Source organism: Pan troglodytes, chromosome 10 (assembly GCF_028858775.2).
Source record: "Pan troglodytes isolate AG18354 chromosome 10, NHGRI_mPanTro3-v2.0_pri, whole genome shotgun sequence".
NCBI classification, from domain to species: Eukaryota; Metazoa; Chordata; class Mammalia; order Primates; family Hominidae; genus Pan; species Pan troglodytes.
The window spans coordinates 128,700,897-128,722,957 of record NC_072408.2 but is presented as its reverse complement, the minus strand read 5'-3'; the positions used below and the strand labels follow the sequence as shown (position 1 = coordinate 128,722,957).

Below are 22,061 nucleotides of genomic sequence, written 5' to 3'. Positions count from 1 at the left end.
TCTAAATATGAACTTTATATTAAATTATAGTATATCAGTGTTAAATTTCCTCAGTCAGATAATGGTGTTGCAATTATATGAGAGAATCACTTTTATCTTTATTGGAACGAGATAAATGCTCAATTATTTAGATGTGTAGTGTCATGATTTCTGCTAGTAACTTGCAAGTGGTCCAAAGAAAGTGATACAAGGGGAGAAAGAGGCAAAATGTAACAATTAGCAAATCCCCGTGAAGAGTATAAGCATGTTCAAGAAAACTGTTTTGTAAGCTGCTTATGGCTATAATCCTAGCATTTTGGGAGGCCAGGGCAGGTGGATCACTGCCTGGGCGGCAGAGCAAGACTCCGTCTCAAAAAAAAAACTAGGCCAGGCGCGGTGGCTCACGCCTGTAATCCCAGCACTTTGGGAGGCCAAGCTGGGTGGATCATGAGGTTAGGAGATCGAGACCATCCTGGCTAACACGGTGAAACTCCATCTCTACTAAAAATACAAAAATTTAGCCGGGCATGGTGGCACGTGCTTGTAGTCCCAGCTACCCAGGAGGCTGAGGCAGGAGAATGGCATGAACCTGGGAGGCAGAGCTTGCAGTGAGCAGAGATCGCGCCACTGCACTCCAGCCTGGGCGAGAGAGTGAGACCCCATCTCAAAAAAAAAAAAAAAAAACTAAATGCAATATGTGGCCAGGTGCGGTGGCTTACGCCTGTTATCTCAGCATTTTGGGAGACCAAGGCGGCTGGATCACCTGAGGTCAGGAGTTCAAGACCAGCCTGGCCAACATGCTGAAACCTTGTCCCTCCTAAAAATACAAAAATTATCCGGGCATGGTGGCTCTGTTGCCCAGGCTGGAGTGCAGTGGCGAGATCTCGGCTCACTGCAACCTCCACCTCCCTGGTTCAAGCAATTCCCCTGCCTCCCGAGTAGCTGGGATTACAGGCGTATGCCACCATGCTCGGCTAATTTTTTTGTATTTTTAGTAGAGACAAGGTTTCACCATGTTGGCCAGACTGGTCTAGAACTCCTGACCTCAGGCAATCCACCCGCCTTAGCCTCCCAATGTGCTGGGATTACAGGCGTGAGCCACCGCACCTGGCCAAATTTCCTGATTTTTAAAAAAATTGTAATATCCTCCCACCCTTGATATCTGAAAATTTCCTGATTTTGATACTTTCACTGTGGTTTTGTAAGATAGTGCCCTTAGAAAAAGTACCCTGTAGTATTTAGGGTTAAGAGAGGCAATTTACTTTCAAATGGTTCAGAAAAGAATACAGATATAGGCCGGGCGTGGTGGCTCACACCTGTAATCCCAGCACTTTGGGACACCGAGGTGGGCGGATCACAAGGTCAAGAGATGGAGACCATCCTGGCCAACATGGTGAAACTCTGTCTCCACCAAAAATACAAAAATTAGCTGGATGTGGTTCATGCCTGTAGTCACAGCTACTCGGGAGATTGAGTCAGGAGGATCACTTGAATCCCAGAGGCAGAGGTTACAATGAGCCGAGATGGTGCCACTGCACTACAGCCTGGCGACAGAGCAAGACTTCGTCTAAAAAAAAAAAAAAACATATATGTAAGGCCGGGCATGGTGGCTCACACCTGTAATCTCAGCACTTTGGGAGGCTGAGGGGGGTGGATCACTTGAGGTCAGGAGTTTGAGATTAGCCTGACCAACATGGTGAAACCCCATCTCTACTAAAAATACAAAAATCAGCTGGGCGTGGTGGCAGGCACCTGTAATCCCAGCTACTCGGGAGACTGAGGCAAGAGAGAATCGCTTGAACCTGGGAGGTGGAGGTTGTAGTGAGCCAAGATCGTGCCACTGCACTCCAGCCTGGACCATATAGTGAGACTCCATCTCAAGAAAAAGAAAGAGATATATATTTGTAGACAAGAGAGAGATAAAGTAAATATGGCAAAATGTAAATAATTGGTGACTCTGTAAATTATTTGTAAATGTAAATTATTTACATTTACAAAATGTAAATAATTGGTGAAACATAAATGTTCTTTATAATATTTTTGGAACTTTTCTGTGAGTTTAAAACCACTTCAAGATAAAATTTTAAAACAAACTTTAAACAGAAAGAAGAAAAAAGAGAAAAGGTAGAAAAATAAACTAACATTTCTAACATTGTCAAAAGAGAGAGAGAGAGAGAGATACAGGTGCAGTGGCTCGTGCCTGTAGTCCTATATCTCTGGGAGATCAAGGCAGGAGGATCCCTTGAGTCCAGGAGTTTAAGACCAGCCTGGGCAATATAGCAAGACTTACGTCTCTACAAAAAAAAAAAATTAATTAGCGGAGGACCAGGCATGATGGTTCACGCCCGTAATCCCGGCATTTTGGGAGGCCGAAGTGGGTGGATCACGTAAGGTCAGGAGTTTGAGACCAGCCTGGCCAACATAGTAAAACCCCATCTCTAGTAAAAATACAAAAATCAGCCGGGCACAGCGGCACACACCTGTAATCCCAGCTACTTGGGAGGCTGAGGCCAGGGAATTGCTTGAGGCAGAGGTTGCAGTGAGCGGCGATCATGCCACTGCACTCCAGCCTGGGCGACAGAGCGAAACTCCGTCTCAAAAAAAAAAAAAAAAAAAAGAGAGAGGAAAAGAGAAACGATGACTAAATGCAATACATGATCCTTACTTGAATTATTAATGAGAAACAGCGGCTTTAAAAGACTTACTGGGCCAATTGATTAAATCTAAATATGAACTTTATATTAAATTATAGTATATCAGTGTTAAGTTTCCTCAGTCAGATAATGATGTTGCAATTATATGAGAGAATCTCTTTTTATGGTAAGGAGATAAATGCTCAAATATTTAGATGTGTAGGGTCATGGTTTCAGCTACTAACTTGCAAGTGGTTCAAAGAAAATGATACAAGGGGAGAAGGAGGCAAAATGTAACAATTAGCAAATCCACATGAAGAGTATATGCATGTTCAAGGAAACTTTTGTAGGCAGCTCATGGCTATAATCCTAGCACTTTGGGTGGCAGAAGTGGGAGGATCCCCTGATCCTAGGAATTTGAGACCAGCCTGAGCAACGTGGCAAGACCCAGTTTCTATCAAAAAAAAAAAAAAAAAAAAAAAAAAGAAAGAAGGAAAGGGAAAAGTTGGTTGTGTGGGGGAACTATCTTGCAGTTCTTCTGAGGTTTGAAATTTTTCCAAATAAAAAGGGTGAGGAGAAGATTCTTACCCATGCGGTCTGAAAAGAGAGCTGTTGTTAGGTTACTACATTATGAGCTTGTCAATATTGCTGTCATTATAATAAACCTCTATCCTGTGACTGCCTTCATAGCTCCCAAATCCACCCATCTCCTCCACCTCTGCTCCTACCCCGCCACCTCTTCCTCCTGATTGGGCAGTCTTTGAACTGCCTCAGGTTGCGCACTTTAACCCAGTCTCCAAAGCAGCCAGAACAACCTTCCCAAGAGTGACATTGGCACGCTACTGCTTAATGGCTTCAGTGCCCTTCTCTTGGCCTTTAAGACTCCTGATCTCTGCTTGCCTTTAGACCACCTCCCATCCCTGTACCCCACCACACACACACACGCACACACACACACACACACACAACTTATGCTCCAGCCATGCTGAACTTCTAACAGTTTCTGGCACATTTTTTGCTCAGTCTCTCTTAGCACTGGGTCTTAGCACCTGCTCTTCCCACCCTGGAACACCATCTCAGGCCAGGCTGACTTGAACCTCTCCTTCAAGATCCAGCTCAAGGCTGGGTGAGGTGGCTCACACCTGTAATCCCAGCACTTTGGGAGGCCGAGGCGGGTGGTTCACTTGAGGTCGGTAGTTCAAGACCAGCCTGGCCAACATGGTGAAACCCCATCTCTACTAAAATAGATTAGTTGGGTTTGGTGGCAGGTGCCTGTAATCCCAGCTACTCAGGAGGCTGAGGCAGGAGAAGCCGGGAGGCAGAGGTTGCAGTGAGCTGAGATTACACCACTGTACTCCAGCCTGGGCAACAGAGCAAGACTCCCTCTCAAAAACAAAAAGAAAAAGATCCCTCTCAAAAACAAAAAGAAAAAGAAGTACTACCTCCCTGGAAATCATTATGTGTCCCACCCCACAGCTGGGCTGTTTTCTGCACTTTTCACTTGGTATTGTAAATGCATGTTTACCTGTCTGTCCCGTGCACTGGAGACTCTTAGAGAATGTGGACTGAGGCTTGTTTATCTTCAAATGTTGGACTGTTTGAGGATTGCAAGGGAACAGTCTGAGAGAGCTGTCTTTCCCCTTTCCAGTTGTTCTGTTTCATCTTCCCTGCAGTGGCCACAGACAGCCCAGCAAAACCTTTATTTTAGAAAGCTGCCAAGATCTAGGAGAACTTCAGTTGCCTCTCTCAAACTTTCACATCTTGCTCATCTTCATTTCAGAACGAGAGGTAGGCCAAGAGACAAACACATGGGAAATAGAGCCAGGGAACTAGAGATCCCTGGCAAGACCTGGTTGGTCAGAATTCATACTGCCTGACTTGAGGACCACCACACTTTCCATGTTTCACCTCACTCTGGCCCAGGAATCCTACAAACGACAAATCCTCCCCTCGTTTCCTGAATCTATAAAACAAGGGTCTGGACTCTGACAGCCAAAAAGGTGGCAGGCTCGCTCATGAGTTGGCCCCCTAAAAGTTTTTAAGAATTGTAAATTAGTTGCTTAATCAGGCCAGCACAGTGGCTCATGCCTGTAATCCCAGCACTTTGAGAGGCCTAGGCGGGAGGATCACCTGAGGTCAGGAGTTCAAGACCAGCCTGGCGAACATGGTGAAACCCCATCTCTAATGAAAATACGAAAATTAGGTTGGGCGCGGTGGCTCACGCCTGTAATCCCAATACTTTGGGAGGCTGAGGTGGGCGGATCATGAGGTCAGGAGATCAAGACCATCCTGGCCAACATGGTGAAACCCTGTCTCTATTAAAAATACAAAAAATTAGCTGAGCGTGGTGGCACATGCCTGTAGTCCCAGCTACTTGGGAGGCTGAGGCAGGAGAATCGCTTGAACCCAGGAGGCGGAGTTTGCAACGAGCCAAGATCGCACCACTGCACTCCAGACTGGTGACAGAGCAAGACTCTGTCTCAAAACAAAACAAACAAACAAACAAAACAAAGTCATGGGAGCAGATAAGGATAATGAAGCCACCTGGGGCTGGTGAGCATGGGGTCTCTTACCCCACCCCTTAAGCCTAAAGGGGCAAGAGAAGGGAGGGTTTGGAAACCTAGAGAGAGTTGTAGTCACCCAACAGGAGTGTGGCCTTCAGTACAGGGACATAGCTGCTGCTAAAACAGCTGCTAAAACAACGTCTGGCAGGGAGGAAGCCAAGGAAGAGATACCCCCACTTGTCTCTCCTCTCCTTTCCTGCCAGAGTCTCAGGTTGGCTGAAGGTGATAAGGCTTGGGGCACAGAGAAGGGCAGGGAGGGAAGAGATTTGGAGGGGCTAAAGGAATATCCACCACAGTTGCCAATAATTAAGCATTTGGAAAAGTAAGATGCAGAGACCCACATAGTAAATCATCCTATTTTTATTCAGTAAAGTCAACTCCCCCATAGAATGGAAAAAGGGAAGCAGTTATACCTGTGAGGGTGTTAATATTTAGTACCTGGGCAGAGCGTGGAGCAGAGCAGAAAGTAATTTTTAAAAATAAGATACTGGGTTGTGCACGGTGGCTCACACCTGTAATCCCAACACTGGGAGGCCAAGGTGGGCAGATCACCTGAGGTCAGGAGTTCGAGACTAGCCTGGCCAACATGGCGAAATCCTGTCTCTACTAAAAATACAAAAAGTTAGCCTGGCGTGGTGGGACACACTTGTAGTTCCAGCTACTTGGGAGGCTGATGTGGGGGGATTGCTTGAGCCTGGGAGGCCGTGGTTGCAGTGAGCTGAGGTCATGCCACTGCACTCCAGCCTGGGTGACAGATTGAGACCCTCGAAAATAATAACAATAATAAGATACTGCCTGGCATGGTGGCTCATGTCTGTAATCCTAGCATGTTGGAAGGCCAATGCAGGAGAATCACTTGAGGCCGGAAGTTTGAGACTAGCCTGGGCAACATGACAAGACTCTGTCTCTACAAAACATAAAATAGTAATAAGATACTTATTAATATAAATTCAGAGTAATTTAATAAAGCAATTGTTAAAGAGCATTAAACTCTACATTCAAATGAGCTAGATCACCATCCATGCTGTTTCTAATGGGAAGATCTTGGTAATGCTTGATTCTAGGAGCTGGTTAAAGAAATCATGGTACAGGCTGGGCATGGTGGCTCATGCCTATAATCCCAGCACTTTGGGAGGCCAAGGCGGGTGGATCACGAGGTCAGGAGTTCAAGACCAGCCTGGCCAAGATGGTGAAACCCCATCTCTATTAAAAATTCAAAAATTAGCTGGGTGTGGTGGTGGGCACATGTAATCCCAGGGAAGCGGAGGCAGGAGAATCTCTTGAACCTGGTAGGCAGAGGTTGCAATGAGCCGAGATCATGCCACTGTACCCCAGTCTGGGCGACAGAGCAAGACTCCATCTGAAAAAAAAAGAAAGAAAGAAAAAAGAAATCATGGTACACCCTTTCTTTTTTTTTTTTTTTCTTTTTTTCATTTTGATACAGGGTCTCGCTCTGTCACTCAGGCTTGAGTGTAGTGGTGCAATCATGGCTCACTGCAGCCTCAACATCCCAGGCTCAAGCAATCCCCCCACCTCAGCCTCCCCAATAGCTGGGACCATATACGCACACCACCACACCCAGCTAATTTTTAAATTTTTGTAGAGATCTGTTCTGGCCATTGTCCAAGCTGGTCTCGAATTCCTGGGCTCAAGTGATCCACCCACCTCTGCCTCCCAAAGTGCTGGGATTACAGGCATGAGCCACTGCACCTGGCCCCACCCAGTATAGCTTTTCAATGAAACACACACATATACACACACCAGGTGAACATGTGTATTTATTGCCATGACAAAAGTGTTTACAAAGTATATGTAAAAAATTAGCATAAGTATCAAATCGTATGTATCATTACCTGTATATCTTGTCATATCTATATATGTTTATACATTTTTAGAAAGTAGTCTGTGTGGGCCAGGCATGGTGGTGCTTGCCTGTAGTCCCAGCTACTCAGGCCGAGATGGGAGGATCCCTTGAGCCCAGGAGTTTAAGGCTGCACTGAGCTGATCACACCACTGCACTCCAGCTTGGGCAACAGAGAAAGACCCCATCAAATAAGAGAAAAGAAAAGAAAAGAAAAGAAAAGAAAAGAAGAGAGGAGAGGAGAGGAGAGGAGAGGAGAGGAGAGGAGAAGAGAAGAGAAGAGAAGAGAAAAGGAAAGGAAAGAAAAGAAAAGAGTAGTCTGGGTGGGCATTCCCAGATCATCCAAGGTGGTTGTCTGTAGATGAAGGATTATCAGTAGGCTTGTTTTCTTTACTTTTTTTTTTCTCTTAATTATGTGTATTTTCATCCCCCCACCCCGCCCCAATCAAGTTGTATTAGTTATTTTTTAATTATTTATTTATTTATTTATTTAGACAGATTTTCCCTCTTGTTGCCCAGACTGGAGTGCAATCTCGGCTCATCGCAACCTCCGCCTCCTGGGTTCAAGCGATTCTCTGGCCTCAGCCTCCTGAGTAGCTGGGATTACAGGTGCCCACCACCACGCCTGGCTAATTTTTGTATTTTTAGTAGCGACAGAGCTTCGCCAAGTTGGCCAGGCTGGTCTCAAACTCCTGACCTCAGGCGATACACCCGCCTCAGCCTCCCAAAGTGCTGGGATTACAGTCAGAAGCCACCTCACCCGGCCTATAAGTTATGTATTAAAGAACAAAATAAGCCAGTCATGGTTGCTCACATCTGTAATCTCCACACTTTGGGAGGCCAAGGCAGGAGGATGGTTTGAGCCCAGGAGTTTGAGACCAGCTGAGACAACATAGTGAGACCCCCATCTTTGCCAAAGGAAAAAAAAAAATAGCCTGGTGTGGTAGCACATGCCTGTAGTCCCAGCTGCTGGGAAGGCTGAGGTGGGAGGATCACTTGAGCCCAGGATTTTGAGGCTGCAGTGAGTTATGACGGTGTCACTACACTCCAACCTGGGCAACAGAGTGAGAACCTGTCTCAAAAAAAAAAAAAAGAACGAAAAACCAAAACACATGTCTGTAACCTGGGCACAGTGGTTCATGCCTGTAATCCCAACACTTTGGGAGGCTAAGGTGGGTGGATCACTTGAGGTCAGGAATTTGAGACCAGCCTGGCCAACATGGCAAAACCTCATCTCTACTAAAAATACAAAAATTAGCCGGGCGTGGTGGCGTACGCCTGTAATCCCAGCTACTTGGGAGGCTGAGGCAGGAGAATTGCTTGAACCCAGGAGGTAGAGGTTGCAGTGAGCCAAGATCATACCACTACACCCCAGCCTGGGCGACAGAGTGAGACTATCTCAATAAAAAAACAAAACAAACAAAAAACCACATAGCTGAGCTGGTTAAACAGGTGTGTTCTGTTTGTGACAATTCAGAGCTATACACTTATGCACTTCTCCATGTATACTCATCTTCAATAAAAATGCTATTTCCCAATATCTAAAAATGCACAAAATCATAAAGAAAAATTTAAAACCAATTCAATTTATTGAGATGAGAGTCACAAAACAGTGAAAACATTCAGCAGCATTTAGTCATTCACAATGTTGTGCAACCACCACCTCTATCTGGCTCCAGAATACTTCTTTCCATCACCCCAAAAGGACACCCATTCTCCTTAAGCAGTCACTTTTCCTCCCTCCCCGCAGAGCCCGGCAGCCACCAGTCTGCACTGTGGGTCTGTGGATTTACCTATTCTGGATATTTCATACAAATAGAATTCAAAACAAGACAATCTTCAAATCAAAGGATTTCACATAAAAATTCACATTGCTAACTTCTTTTGAACAAAATCCGGCCACACCAGGCCCATGTACCCACAGGCAACAACTGTCTGGAGCTAAGTTACTGCCCTCGTTGGCAGAGTGTGGGGGTGGGATGCAGCTTTCCCCAATCCCACCCAGCTCTTCTGTTTATTATTATTATTATTTTGAGACAGAGTCTCAATCCGTCACCCAGGCTGGAGCGCAGTGGCACGATCTCAGCTTACTGCAACCTCCACCTCCCAAGTTCAAGCTATTCTGGTGCCTCAGCCTCCTGAGTAGCTGGGATTACAGGCATGTGCCACCACACTCAGCTCATTTTTGTATTTTTAGTAGAGACGGGGGTCTTACCATGTTGGCCAGGCTGGTCTCGAACTCCTGGCCTCAAGTGATCCACCTGCCTCTGCCTCCCAAAGTGCTGGGATTACAGGCGTGAACCATCGCGCCCAGCCTCACCCAGCTCTTCTCTGTTGCTCTCCTGGCACATTTAGGTTTCAGGTCCGTGGCCAGCAGCCTCTCACACCCCTCTCATTTGTAAAAATCTGGAGGGGCTCTAGAGGCAGTAAGGCACACCAGAAAGGATGAAAAACTAGGATTTGGGGTAAGGAGAGATGAATCCCAACTCTACCTACTAGTATGAGCCAGTTAGCTTCTCTGAGTCTCAGTTTCTTCAGCTGTACAATGGGTAGAATAATACCTCCCTCACAGGGTGGTTGTGTTGCATGCAAAGCACTGGACACGTAGTCACTCACTTCTATCCCTGTAGGTAACAGAGACTCATAACAGTTCTTCTTTTTTTTTTTTTTTTTTGGAGATGGAGTCTTGCTGTGTCACCCAGGCTAGAGTACAGTGGCGCAATCTTGGCTCACTGCAACCTCCGCCTCCTGGGTTCGAGCAATTCTCCTGCCTCAGCCTCCCTTGTAGCTGGGCTTACAGGCATGCACCACCATGCCCGGCTAATTTTTGTATTTTTAGTACAGACGGGGTTTCACCATGTTGGCCAGGCTGGTCTCGAACTCCTGACCTCAAGTGATCCTCCCACTTCAGCCCACTTCAGCCTCCCAAAGATCTGGGATTACAGGCATGAGCCACCGCACCCTGCCACAGTTCTTCCTAAGACTCGGAAATGGGGATGGGGGTTCAGAGAGGTTAAGCCATGTGTTGAAGGCAATTCAGCAAATCAGAGGCCAAAGAGAACTCCCCATTGCCCTTGCCAACGATGAAAGTCAGTGCTCCAAACTGAAGGGTGGGAGACGTATGCAAGCATGGGGACTTTGGATGATGAGGACACAGGTTCAGCCTGAAAGGGATCGATGGCTGGGCTTGAGTAACCTTACTCTCCGCTTATGCAAGTGATGGAGCTACTGACGTGAAGGTAATTTAGCCTGAGAGGAAGGAAAAGCCCTTTGATGTACCCCAGGCCTTGATCCCGTATCAGCTGTTCGGCCTCCCTGGCGGCTGTTTTCCCTATCATGGGGACCTCCCACCTCTAAACCTCAGGCAACGAAAGCAGGGAAGTAGCTCCTATTCACTCAGGAGAGCCCACGGTCAATTCTCCAGGAAGTTTGTGGGCCAGTTTTTATTATTATTATTTTTTAGACACAGTCTCGCTGTGGCCCAGGCTCAAGTGCAGTGGCACAATCTTGGCTCACTGCAGCTTCCACTTCCTGAGTTCCAGCGATTCTCCTGCCTCAGCCTCTCAGGTAGCTGGGACTACAGGCGCCCGCCACCACGCCCAGCTAATTTTTGTATATTTAGTAGAGATGGGGTTTCGCCATTTTGACCAAGCCTGTCTGAAACTCCTGACCTCAGGTGATCCTCCCACCTCGGCCTTCCCAGGTGCTGGATTACAGGTGTGAGCCACCACACCTGGCCTCAACTTCCTAATCATTTTTACTAAGTTTTAGTATCACCAATGCTGTCTCTTCTCTTCTCTACTCTGTTCTTTTTGAGATGGGATTTTGCTTTGTTGCCCAGGCTGGTCTTGAACTCCAGGACTGAAATGATCCTCCAGACTCAGCCTCCCAAAATGGTGGGAATATAGATGTGAGCCAATGTACCCAGCCTCATCTGTGCTTTTGGGGTTATTTACTTCTGTTTGTATCCGTTTGGTATGTACTGTACTTAGCTTAACCCCAAGTTCAATGACTTCATGTTGATACTCGAAATTGACCATACCGGCCAGGTGCAGTGGCTCATGCCTGTAATCCCAACACTTTGGGAAGCCGAAGTGGGCAGTGCACTTGAGCCCAAGAGTTTGCCACCAGCCTGGGCAACATGGTGAAACCCTGTCTATATAAGAAATTCAAAAATTAGCCGGGCTTGGTGGCACATACCTATAATTCCAGCTACTTGGGAGGCTGAGGTAGGAGGATTGCTTCAGCCTGGCAGATGGAGGTTGCAGTGAGCCGAGATTGAGCCACTGCACTTCGGTCTAGGTGACACAGTGAGACCATGTCTCAAAAAAAAAAAAAAGAAAGAAAGAAAGAAAGAAAGAAAAAGGGGGAGAAAAAAAAAGAAAAGAAATTGACCATACAGAGTATCTACACCACAGAATTCAGGAAACGCTACAAACCAAGGTTACTGTTTTGTTGATTGCCTAGGCAGGGGTGGGTAAACCATGGCCCTTGGTCTAAATCTGGACCACTGTCTGTTTTTTCCCTCATTGACTGTTTTTGTAAATAAGTTTTTATTGGCACATAGCCACGCCAATTTGTTCACCTATTGTCTGTGGCTGTTTGCAGGCTACAGTAGTTTCAGCAGAGGCCTGATAGCCCACAAAGCAGAAATAGTTACCATATGGCTTTTTATGGAAAATGTTTGCCAGGCCTTGTTTTAGACTTAAGAAAGTGACAAGGCCAGGCGCGGTGGCTCATGCCTGTAATCCCAGCACTTTGGGAGGCCGAGGCAGACAGATCACCTGAGGTTGGGAGTTCGAGACCAGCCTGACCAGCATGGAGAAACCCCTCTCTACTAAAAACACAAAATTAGCCGGGTGTGGTGGCACATGCCTGTAATCCCAGCTACTCGGGAGGTTGAGGCAAGGGAATCGCTTGAACCCGGGAGGCAGAGGTTGCGGTGGGCAGAGATCGTGCCATTGCACTCCAGCCTGGGTAACAAGAGCGAAACTACGTCTCAAAAAAAAAAAAAAAGAAAGTGACAAAGAAAGTTCAGATGTTTCAGGTGTCTCCCAAATGGATGTTTCACATGCACACATCTCCCAAATGGATGTTAATGCCTTAAAATCTTGGAAGCAGGAACTCTTTTTGGTTTTGTTTGTTTGCTTGTTTGTTTGTTTGTTTTGAGATGGAGTTTTGCTCTTGTTGCCCAGGCTGGAGTGCAATGGCGTGATCTCGGCTCACTGCAACCTCTGCCTCCCAGGTTCAAGCGATTCTCCTGCCTCAGCCTCCCAAGTAGCTGGGATTACAGGCACCCGCCACCGCGCCCAGCTAATTTTTGTATTTTTAGCAGAGATGGGGGTTTCACCATGTTGGCCAGGCTGGTCTCGAACTCCTGACCTCAGGTGATCCACCCACCTCGGCCTCCCAAAATTCTAGGATTACAGATGTGAGCCACCGCACACGGCCTAGGAACTGGTTTTATGTTTGGATGATCACAAACATAGTAATATGAATGTGGCCTGGTGAGTTCCATGTAAGCATTTTCTAGCCACAAAGAACAAGTTATTTGGGCAATTCTTCCTCTTCTTGAATCTCAAGTTCCTCATCTGCAAAATGAGAGGAGAAAAATAGAAAGCTGAGAGATAAAATGGGCACAGTGCTTAGCCGTGGCATATACCGGGGGGTGCTGCCTCCATCACCTCTTTCCCACCCCATCAGGTACAAGTCATAAGGGAGCTGTCATGCGTTGGGTTGTCTAGGAGCAGAGGATGAGACAGAGCTTAGGGTGCAAGATATTTTTGTTGCTGTTGTTTTGTTTGAGACAGGGTCTTGCTCTGTCACCCAGGCTGGAGTGCAGTGGCAAAATCATAGCTCACTGCAGCCTTGAACTCCTGGACAGAAGTGATCCTCTGCCTCCGCCTCCCAAAGCGCTGGGATTACAGGCGTGAACCGCCATGCCTGGCCATAAAATGATTTTTTTTTTTTTTGAGACGGAGTCTCTGTCTCCCAGGCTGGAGTGCAGTGGCGCGATCTCGGCTCACTGCAAGCTCCACCTCCCGGGTTCACGCCATTCTCCTGCCTCAGCCTCCCGCGTAGCTGGGACCACAGGCGCCCGCCAGCACGCCCAGCTAATTTTTTGTATTTTTTTAGTAGAGATGGGGTTTCATGGTGTTATCCAGGATGGTCTCGATCTCCTGACCTTGTGATCCGCCCGCCTCAGCTTCCCAAAGTGCTGGGATTACAGGCGTGAGCCACCGCGCCCGGCCATAAAATGATTTTAAGGATCCACATCAGTGAAAGGAAGCAGAGGAGGCTGGACTGGGGAGAAGGAGAACTCAGTGGTGGAGACTCCACAAGGCCTTGGCCAGCCCTACCGGGGCCCTGGAGACAGACTCACTGGTCAGAGTCACCCCCATTGGGCTGAAAGGGACCAGCCTCTCTACTCCCTTGCTCAATCACAAAATGTGGGCTGCTCTGGGAAAGCTGTGGCCAAGTCTCTACAGCTGAGGCAGATCCGATAGGAGGTGACAGCCAACCAGTCTCCCTACAGCTGGGCATTGAGGCCTTCCTTGAAAGGTTATGGACAGTAGATTCTACCACAGGGATGCAATGTCTGCAGAGAGTTTTAAAATAATAATAAAAACTGCTAAAATCAGTCAACTTTATTTTATGTGTGCCAGCAAATGTAAACAAAATGATCAAGTACTACCTCCCTGTGGAACAGACAATCCCCATGATCCCTTCCTCGGTGCTTGACAGTGAATACATGCTCACAGATGGTGGTGGTGTTATTGTTTCTTTCTTTGTGTTTGTCAGCACCAGTGGTTGTAAATGCCAGAAACCCAGCTCAAACTAGCTTAAGCAAAAGGGAAAAAGGTTTGACTCATCCAGGAGCTTGTTTCTGCCTGGAACAAGTTGCTCAGACATCAGGAATCAGCCTATCTTCTCTCAGCTCTGGTTTCTCTGTTCTGGCTTTACATACAAGCATGTTTTCCTTCAGCTGACTCAGGGTTGGCCCCCGCAGCACCACTGGATCAGTGCAGCAAACTCAGAGCTCTGAGTGAGCCTCTTTTCTCAAGCAGAAGACCCAGAGCAAATCCATATGGCCAGTTCTGGCCAGGTGCCCAGCCCTGAACCAATCACAGGGATTCTCACTGCCCAGTCCTGGCTCACATGCCCCACCCAAACGACATGAACGGAGCAGGGAAAGGATGGAGAAGGGAGACGCTGTTATGAGAACAGGAGTGGATGCTGGAGAGACAAGAAATTTTAGGCCAGGCACGGTGGCTCACGCCTGCAATCCCAATGCTTTGGGAGGCTGAGGCAGGTGGATCACTTGAGGTCAGTAGTTCAAGACTAGACTGGCCAACATGGTGAAACCCCGTCTCTACTAAAAATACAAAAGAAACTAACTGGTCCTGGTGGCGGGCTCCTGTTAGTCCCAGCTACTCAGGAGGCTGAGGCAGGAGAATCACTTGAAGCTGGGAGGCGGAGGTTGCAGTGGGCTGAGATTGCACCATTGCACTCCAGCCTGGGCGACAGAGCAAGACTCCATCTCTTTTTTTTTTTTTTTTTGAGAGGAGTCTCACTCTGTCGCCCAGGCTGGAGTGTAGTGGCGTGATCTTGGCTCACTGCAACCTCCGCCTCCCAGGTTCAAGCAATTCTCTGCCTCAGCCTCCTGAGTGGCTGGGATTACAGGTGCCCACCACCACGCCCGGCTAATTTTTTTTTTTTTTTGTATTTTTAGTAGAGACGGGGTTTCACCATCTTGGCCAGGCTGGTCTTGAACTCCTGACCTTGTGATCCACCCGCCTCAGCCTCCCAAAGTGCTGGGATTACAGTCGTGAGCCACCGCGCCCAGCCCGAGACTCCATCTCAAAAAGAAAAAAAAGAGAGAAAAGAAAAGAAATCTCCAGGACACTCCTCAATGCCCTGGTGCCAGGCACAGAGGACATCCTACGGTCCACGCCAGCTCCAGTGCTCCCTGGCTTGCACAGTTAGGACACTAAGACTCAGAGGATGCCAGGAGTGGCCCAAGATTACACAGTCTTCAGAGCCCAGGGGTCTTATGTCCCGTGCCACCAACTCTCTGGTCCCTCCCAGCCATCACTGGTGCCTGGTGATACAGCTTCCTGTCACCACAAAGCTCAGACACATGGGCTCTGTACCTCAAGAGATAAAGACCAGCCCCACCTAAGTGGCCCTGCCCAGGATCACCAGCCCTGATAACAAGACTAGCTGGGCACCTGGGCCAGCCTTCACCTGCTCTGGTCCCAGCTGCCCTTGCTTGGGAGAGCTGTGGGGCCTGGCAGGGGAGGGGTGAGGTTCTGTCCATGGACTTCTGCCTCTGAATCCTCACTAGTTCTGCCTGTTTGGGAGTCTCCAGTTGTAGATTGCAGGAAGCAGAGCACAGGGCTATTTGACTGCTTTTAGATGCATTTTTTTTTTTTTAATTGAGACAGGGTCTCACTCTGTCACCCAGGCTGGAGTGCAGTAGCATAATCACAGCTCACTGTAGCCTCAACCTCCTGGGCTCAATCGATTCACCCGTCTCAGCCTCCTGAGCAGCTGGGACTACAGGTGTGCCCCACCACCCCTGGCTGATTTTGGGTTTTTTTTTTGTAGAAATGGGGTTTTGCCATGTTACCCAGGGTCATGTCGAATTCCTAGGCTCAAGCGATCTGTCTGCCTCGGCCTCCCAAAGTGAGGGGATTACAGCCTAGATCCAATTTTTAAATGTAAAGCTTCTTGGTTTACTTATCTTCCCCAAACCTAATGGAGAATCACAAATAGGCCACTGGGCAATGGCACAGCAGCTCTGGGCAGCTGGGTTTCCAGCCCAGCTCTCTTCCCTGTGCTCACCTAGAGCAGAGCAAGCTTTAATGTTCTGATCACGTTGCATCTCTACTATAAAACCTTCAATAGGCCGGGTGCGGTGGCTCATGACTGTAATCCCAGCACTTTGGGAGACCGAGGCGGGCAGATCAACTGAGGTCGGGAGTTCACGACCAGCCTGACCAACATGGAGAAACCCCATCTCTACTAAAAATACAAAATTAGCCAGGTGTGGTGGCACATGCCTATAATCCCAGCTACTCGGGAGTCTGAGGCAGGAGAATCGCTTGAACCCAGGAGGCAGAGGTTGTGGTGAGCTGAGATCGCGCCATTGCACTCCAGCCTAAGTAACAAGAGTGAAACTCTGTCTCAAAAAAAAAAAAAAAACCTTCAATAGCTCCCTATTGTCTCAAAGATAAAATCTAAACCCCCTGACAATGAGATCACCCATCCTTGCCTTCTTTTTTTTTTTTTTTGAGACAGAGTCTTACTGTGTCACTTAGGCTGGAGTGCAGTGGCACGATCTCCACTCACTGCAACCTCCGCCTCCTGGTTCAAGTGGTTCTCCCGCCTCAGCCTCCCTAGTAGCTGGGATTACAGGCATGTGCCACCACACCTAGCTAGTAAGCCTCCATCTTCTAATCTGTGAAATGGGGATATGAGAGCACCTACCTAACAGGGTTGTTGTGGATTTAATGAGTAAAGAGCAGAGCATGGAATGTGCTTAGTACAGTGCCTGGCACATAAAACAAAGTGACCAGAAAATGGGAATTTAGTTTGTGTTAACATTATTTTAATTATTTTGAAAAAGTGTGCTGCCTCCAGAGGTAACCACCTGGTGAATCATGTTCCTTCTGCAGAAGATTTTTTCCTTTTAAGCTAAAAAAAAAAAAAAAAAAAATCAGCTTAGGCTTGGTGTGGTGGTTCATGCCTGTAATCCCAGCATTGTGGAAGGCCGAGGCAGAAGGACTGCTTGAGCCCAGGAGTTCAAGGTCAGCCTAGGCAACACAGGAAGACCCCATCTCTAAAATAATAATAATAATAATAATCAGTCCACTTCTTAGGACACTAAAGCACAAGTGACTGAAGAACAGGTAGATACGCTGGACTTCATCAAAATTAAAAGCTGTTGCACTAAAAATAATACAATTAAGAAAGTGAAGGCCAGGCATGGTGGCTCACGCCAGTAATTCCAGCACTTTGGGAGGCCAAGGTGGGTGGATCACTTGAGGTCAGGAGTTTGAGACCAGCCTGGGCAACATGGTGAAACCCTGTCTCTACTAAAAACACAAAAATTAGTTGGGTGTGGTGGCAGGCGCCTTTAATCCTAGCTACTCAGGAGGCTGAGGCAGGAGAATCTCTTGAACCCAGGAGGCAGAGGTTACAGTGGGCCGAGAGCCACTGCACTAAAAAAAAAAAAAGTGAAAACCTACAAAATGGGGAAAAAATACTTCCAAATATATTTGATAAGGGATTTATATCTAGAATATATTAAGAACTCTTTCCACGCCAGTGGCTCATGACTAAAATCCCAGTACTTTGGCGGGAGGACCCCCTGAGCCCAGGAGTTCAAGACAAGCCTGGGCAACATAGTGAGACCCCATATCTACCAATTTTTTTTTTTTTTTTTTTTGAGACGAAGTTTCACTCTTGTCACCCAGGCTGGAGGGCAATGGCGCGATCCTGGCTCACTGCAACCTCCGTCTCCCAGGTTCAAGCGATTCTCCTGCCTCAGTCTCCTGAGCAGCTGGGATTATAGGCGTCTGCCACCCTGTCTGGTTAATTTTTGTATTTTTAGTAGAGACAGGGTTTCACCATGTTGGCCAGGCTGGTCTCGAACTCCTGACCTCAAGTGATCCGCCTCGGCCTCCCAAAGTGCTAGGATTACAGGCATGAGCCACCACACCCAGCCAAAAAATTGTTTTTAATTGGCTGGGCACAGTGGCACATGCCTGTAGTCCCAACTACTTGGAAGGCTGAGCTGGGAGGATCGCTGGAGCCAGGGAGGTTGAGGTTACAGTGAAATATGATCATGCCACTGCACTTGCACTCCAGCCTGGATGATAGGGCGAGAGTCTGCCTCAAAAGTAAGAAAACAAACAAACAGAACTCTTATAGCTCAATAATAAAAAGACTATAATTCGATTAAGAAATAGGCAAAGGGGCCGGGCATGGTGGCTCATGCCTGTAATCCCAGCACTTCGGGAGGCTGAGGCAGGTGGATCATTTGAGGCCAGGAGTTTGAGACCAGCCTGGCCAACATGGTGAAACTCTATGTCTAATAAAAATATAAAAACTAGCTGGGCATGGGGGCACAGGCCTGTAATCCCAGGCTACTCAGGAGGCTGAGGCAGGAGAATCACTTGAACCTGGGAGGCAGAGGCTGCAGTGAGCCAAGATTTTTCCACTGCACTCCAGCTTGGGGGACAGAGCAAGACTCCATCTCAAAAAAAAAAAAAAAAAAGAAAAAAGAAAGAAATAGACAGGCAAAGGGCTGAGTGTGTTGACTCACACCTGTAACCCCAGCACTTTGGGAGGCTGAGACGGGAGGATCACTTGAGGCCAGTGAGCCGAGATCGCGCCACTGCACTCCAGCCTGGGCAACAGTGCAAGACTCCGTCTCAAAAAAACAAAACAAAACAAAACAAAAAAAAGATGAGGAAGTGTATTGCCCAGCTTCTGTTCTCTAACCCTTCACATTTGTATTCTGTTTTGTAACCAAGACTCATTCTCCCTTGATTTGTTAATAGGCTGATTACAGAAAGCAACTAAGCAGTGTTGTTTGTTTGTTTGGGTTTTCATTTTTTTGGGAACAGGGTCTCGCTGTGTCACCCAGGCTGGAGTGCAGTGAAGCGATCATTGCAGCCTTGACCTCCTGGGCTCAAGTGATCCTCCTGCCTCAGCCTCTGAAAGTGCTGGCATTATAGGCATGAGCCACTGTGCCTGGCCAATGAGCAGTATTAAACTCTGGCACAAGCATACAATGAAACACTGCTCAGCAATAGAGAGAAACAAAGTTTGGGCGGGGCACTGTGGCTCACACCTATAATGCCAACATATTGGGAGGCCAAGGTGGGAGAATTTCTTGAAGCCAGGAGTTCAAGACCAGCCTGGGCAACATAGCAAAACCTTGACTCTACAAACAAACAAACAAAAATTTAGCCAGTGGTGTCGGGCACGGTGGCTGACACCTGTAATCCCAGGGGTCCCTCCCTTTGGGAGGCCGAGGCAGGCGGACCACTTGAGGTCAGGAGTTAGAGACTAGCCGAGCCAACATGGCAAAACCCTGTCTTTATTAAAAATACAAAAATTAGCCAGGCATGGTGATGTGCACCTGTAATCCCAGCTACTCAGGAAGCTGAGGCAGGAGAATCACTTGAACCTGGGAGGTGGAGGTTGCAGTGAGCCAAGATCACACCACTGCACTCTAGCCTAGGTGACAGAGTGAGAATTCGTCTCAAAAAAAACAATTTAGCCAGTCATGTTGGTGTGTGCCTGTAGTCCCACTGCATTCCAGCCTAGGTAACAGAATGAGTGAGACCTTGTCTAAAAAAAAAAGAAAAGAAAAGAAAAACAAGAAAATAAAGTCTGGATGCAAGCACCAACGTGGATGAATCTCAATTTTTTTTTTTTTTTTTTTTTGAGACAGGGTCTCTCTCTGTCTCCCAGGCTGGAGTGCAGTGGTGCAATCTTGGCTCACTGCAGCCTCCACATCCTGGGTTCCAGCGATTCTCATGCGTCAGCCTCCTGAGTCACTGGGACTACAGATGCGTGCCACCATGCCCAGCTAATTTTTGTATTTTTAGTAGAGATGGGGTTTTGCCATGTTGGCCAGACTGGTTTTTGAATTCCTGACTTCAGGTGATCTGCCCACCTCCGCCTCCCAAAGTGCTGGGATTACAGGCGTGAGCCACCACACCCGGCCTCAAATGTATTTTGTTGGGTGAATGAAGCAAGACTGAAAAGGCTACATACTGCTTGATTCATTTATATGACATTCTAGAAAAGGCAAAGCTGTAAGGAAAGAAAATAGATCAGTGGTTGCCAGGGGTTGGGATGAGGGTGGATTGAGGACAAAGGTGCACAGCGAGGGTGGATTTGTGGTGATTACATTTTGGGGTAATGGAATTGTCCTGTATCTTGATTGAGGTCATAGTTATGCAACTGTATGTTTTCAAAATTCATAGAACTGTACGCTGAAATACTCTTTTCAGTGTACAGTTCTATGAATTTCACTCTGTGTAAGTTATAGCTCAACAAATAGAAGCCATATTTACAAAATCTTAAATCATGTAAATTATGATGTAAAACATGTAAATAGACTTTGCTGCAGAACCAGAAAGGCCAACTAGATGTGCAGAGAAGTATGAAATAAACCCTGAAGTCACTAAGCTTGGGGTGCTCCCAACAGCGGAAGATTCCAAATGGCAAGGTTGCATTGGTTCTCTTTATTTAAACTCCGTCAAATGGCTGAGAACCGTTGGCATGTTTTGTACTGTGGAAAATTCAAATAAACTGTAAGAACAAAATTAAAACCATCTGTAAACTGTGGGTTTTTTTTTTTTTTTTTACACAAATGGTAACTTATATACACTGCTCCGTGCCTTTTTTTTTTTAAACGTAACATATCTTAGAGCTTTTTCCCATCACCATCTAGAACATCTAGAAAGTTTATTTATTCTTTTTTTTTTTTTTTTTTTTGAGGCGGAGTCTCGCTCTGTCCCCCAGGCTGGAGTGCAGTGGCAAGATCTCCGCTCACTGCAAGCTCTGCCTCCCGGGTTCACACCATTCTCCTGCCTCAGCCTCCCGAGTAGCTGGGACTACAGGCGCCTGCCACCATGCCTGGCTAATTTTGTTTTTGTATTTTTAGTAGAGACAGGGTTTCACCGTGTTAGCCAGGATGGTCTCGATCTCCTGACCTCGTGATCCGTCTGCCTTGGCCTCCCAAAGTGCTGGGATTACAGACGTGAGCCACTGCGCCCGGCCATTTTTTTTTTTTTTTTTTTTTTTAATAGTCAGGGCCTCCCTCTGTTGCCCAGGCTGGAGTACAATGGTACAATCATAGCTCACTGCAGTCTTAAGCTCCTGGGCTCAAGAGATCTTCCCCACTTAGCCTCCTGAGTAGCTGGGACTACGGGCATGCACCACTATAGCCGGCTACTTTTTAAACTTTTTGTAGAGACAGGGTCTCACTAGGTTGCCCAGGTTGGTCTTGAATCCCTGGCCTCAAGTGATCCTCCTGCCTCCACCTCCCAAAGTGCTGGGATTACAGGTATGAGCCACTGTACCTGGCTTTAATAAGATATTTTTTCTTTTTTTTGTGTGACAGAGTCTCGCTCTGTCGCCAGGCTGGAGTGCAGTGGCACGATCTCAGCTCAATGAACCCTGCCTCCCGGGTTCAAGTGATTCTCCTGCCTCAGCCTCCTGAGTAGCTAGGATTACAGGTGTGTACCACCATGCCCAGCTAATTTTTTTTTTTTTTTTTTTTTGTATTTTTAGTAGAAACAGGGTTTCGCTATGTTGGCCAGGCTGGTCTCAAATTCCTGACCTCAAATGATCTGCCTGCCTTGGCCTCCCAAAGTGCTGGGATTACAGGCATGAGCCACCGTGCCCAGCCAAGAGGGACAAAAACCTTTTCACAGAAAAACATTTTTATACAACTTAACCAGAAAGCTTCATTTCAGGTTCAGGAAGTGGAAGGGGCAAAATCCTGGATTTTCACAAATTTCCAAAATGGGCTTATATAACTCTCCACCCTTTTCTTTCTTTCTTTTTTTTTTTTTTTTTTCTTTTAGAGACAGGGTCTCATTCTGCTGCCCAGGCTGCAGTGCAGTGGTGCGATTATAGCTCACTGTACCCTTGAACTCCTGGGCTCAAGGGATCCCCCCATCTCAGCCTCTTAAAGTGCTGGGATTACAGGTGTCAGCCACTGCTCCTGGCTCGCCACCAATGCTTTTCATTCCGATCATTTCTGTAGTGAGCAGCATAGAAGAAATAATGCCTTTTGAGGGACAGTTGCATTTAACAGACAGCCTTACTAAGGTGAGTATGTCAGGACAAAGATGCGGGAAGGAGAATCAGGCTATTAGTCCATTGTTGCAAATTGCAACGAATTGAGAAAGTCAGACACAACGATCAACTGCAGTGAAACATTTGGTGGGGGGTTTTGAGAGTCCAGTCTGAAGGAGTGCGTGGAAGGATCAC

The 22,061-nt window shown here is 47.2% G+C and overlaps 2 long non-coding RNA genes across 2 annotated transcripts in view; both read right to left on the bottom strand.

Moving 5' to 3' along the window:
* Nucleotides 1-6,112: 6,112 nt before the first annotated feature.
* LOC134807415 (uncharacterized) overlaps nt 6,113-22,061 on the bottom strand; it is a 24,572-nt gene continuing 8,623 nt past the window's right edge. Inside the window, exon 2 of the long non-coding RNA XR_010147813.1 lies at nt 6,113-6,536. This is a non-coding gene — a long non-coding RNA (uncharacterized LOC134807415). The remainder of the gene's footprint in view (nt 6,537-22,061) is intronic.
* Nucleotides 16,629-22,061, bottom strand: part of LOC107967665 (uncharacterized) — a 12,378-nt gene continuing 6,945 nt past the window's right edge. The window contains exon 3 of the long non-coding RNA XR_010147812.1: nt 16,629-16,736. This is a non-coding gene — a long non-coding RNA (uncharacterized LOC107967665). The remainder of the gene's footprint in view (nt 16,737-22,061) is intronic.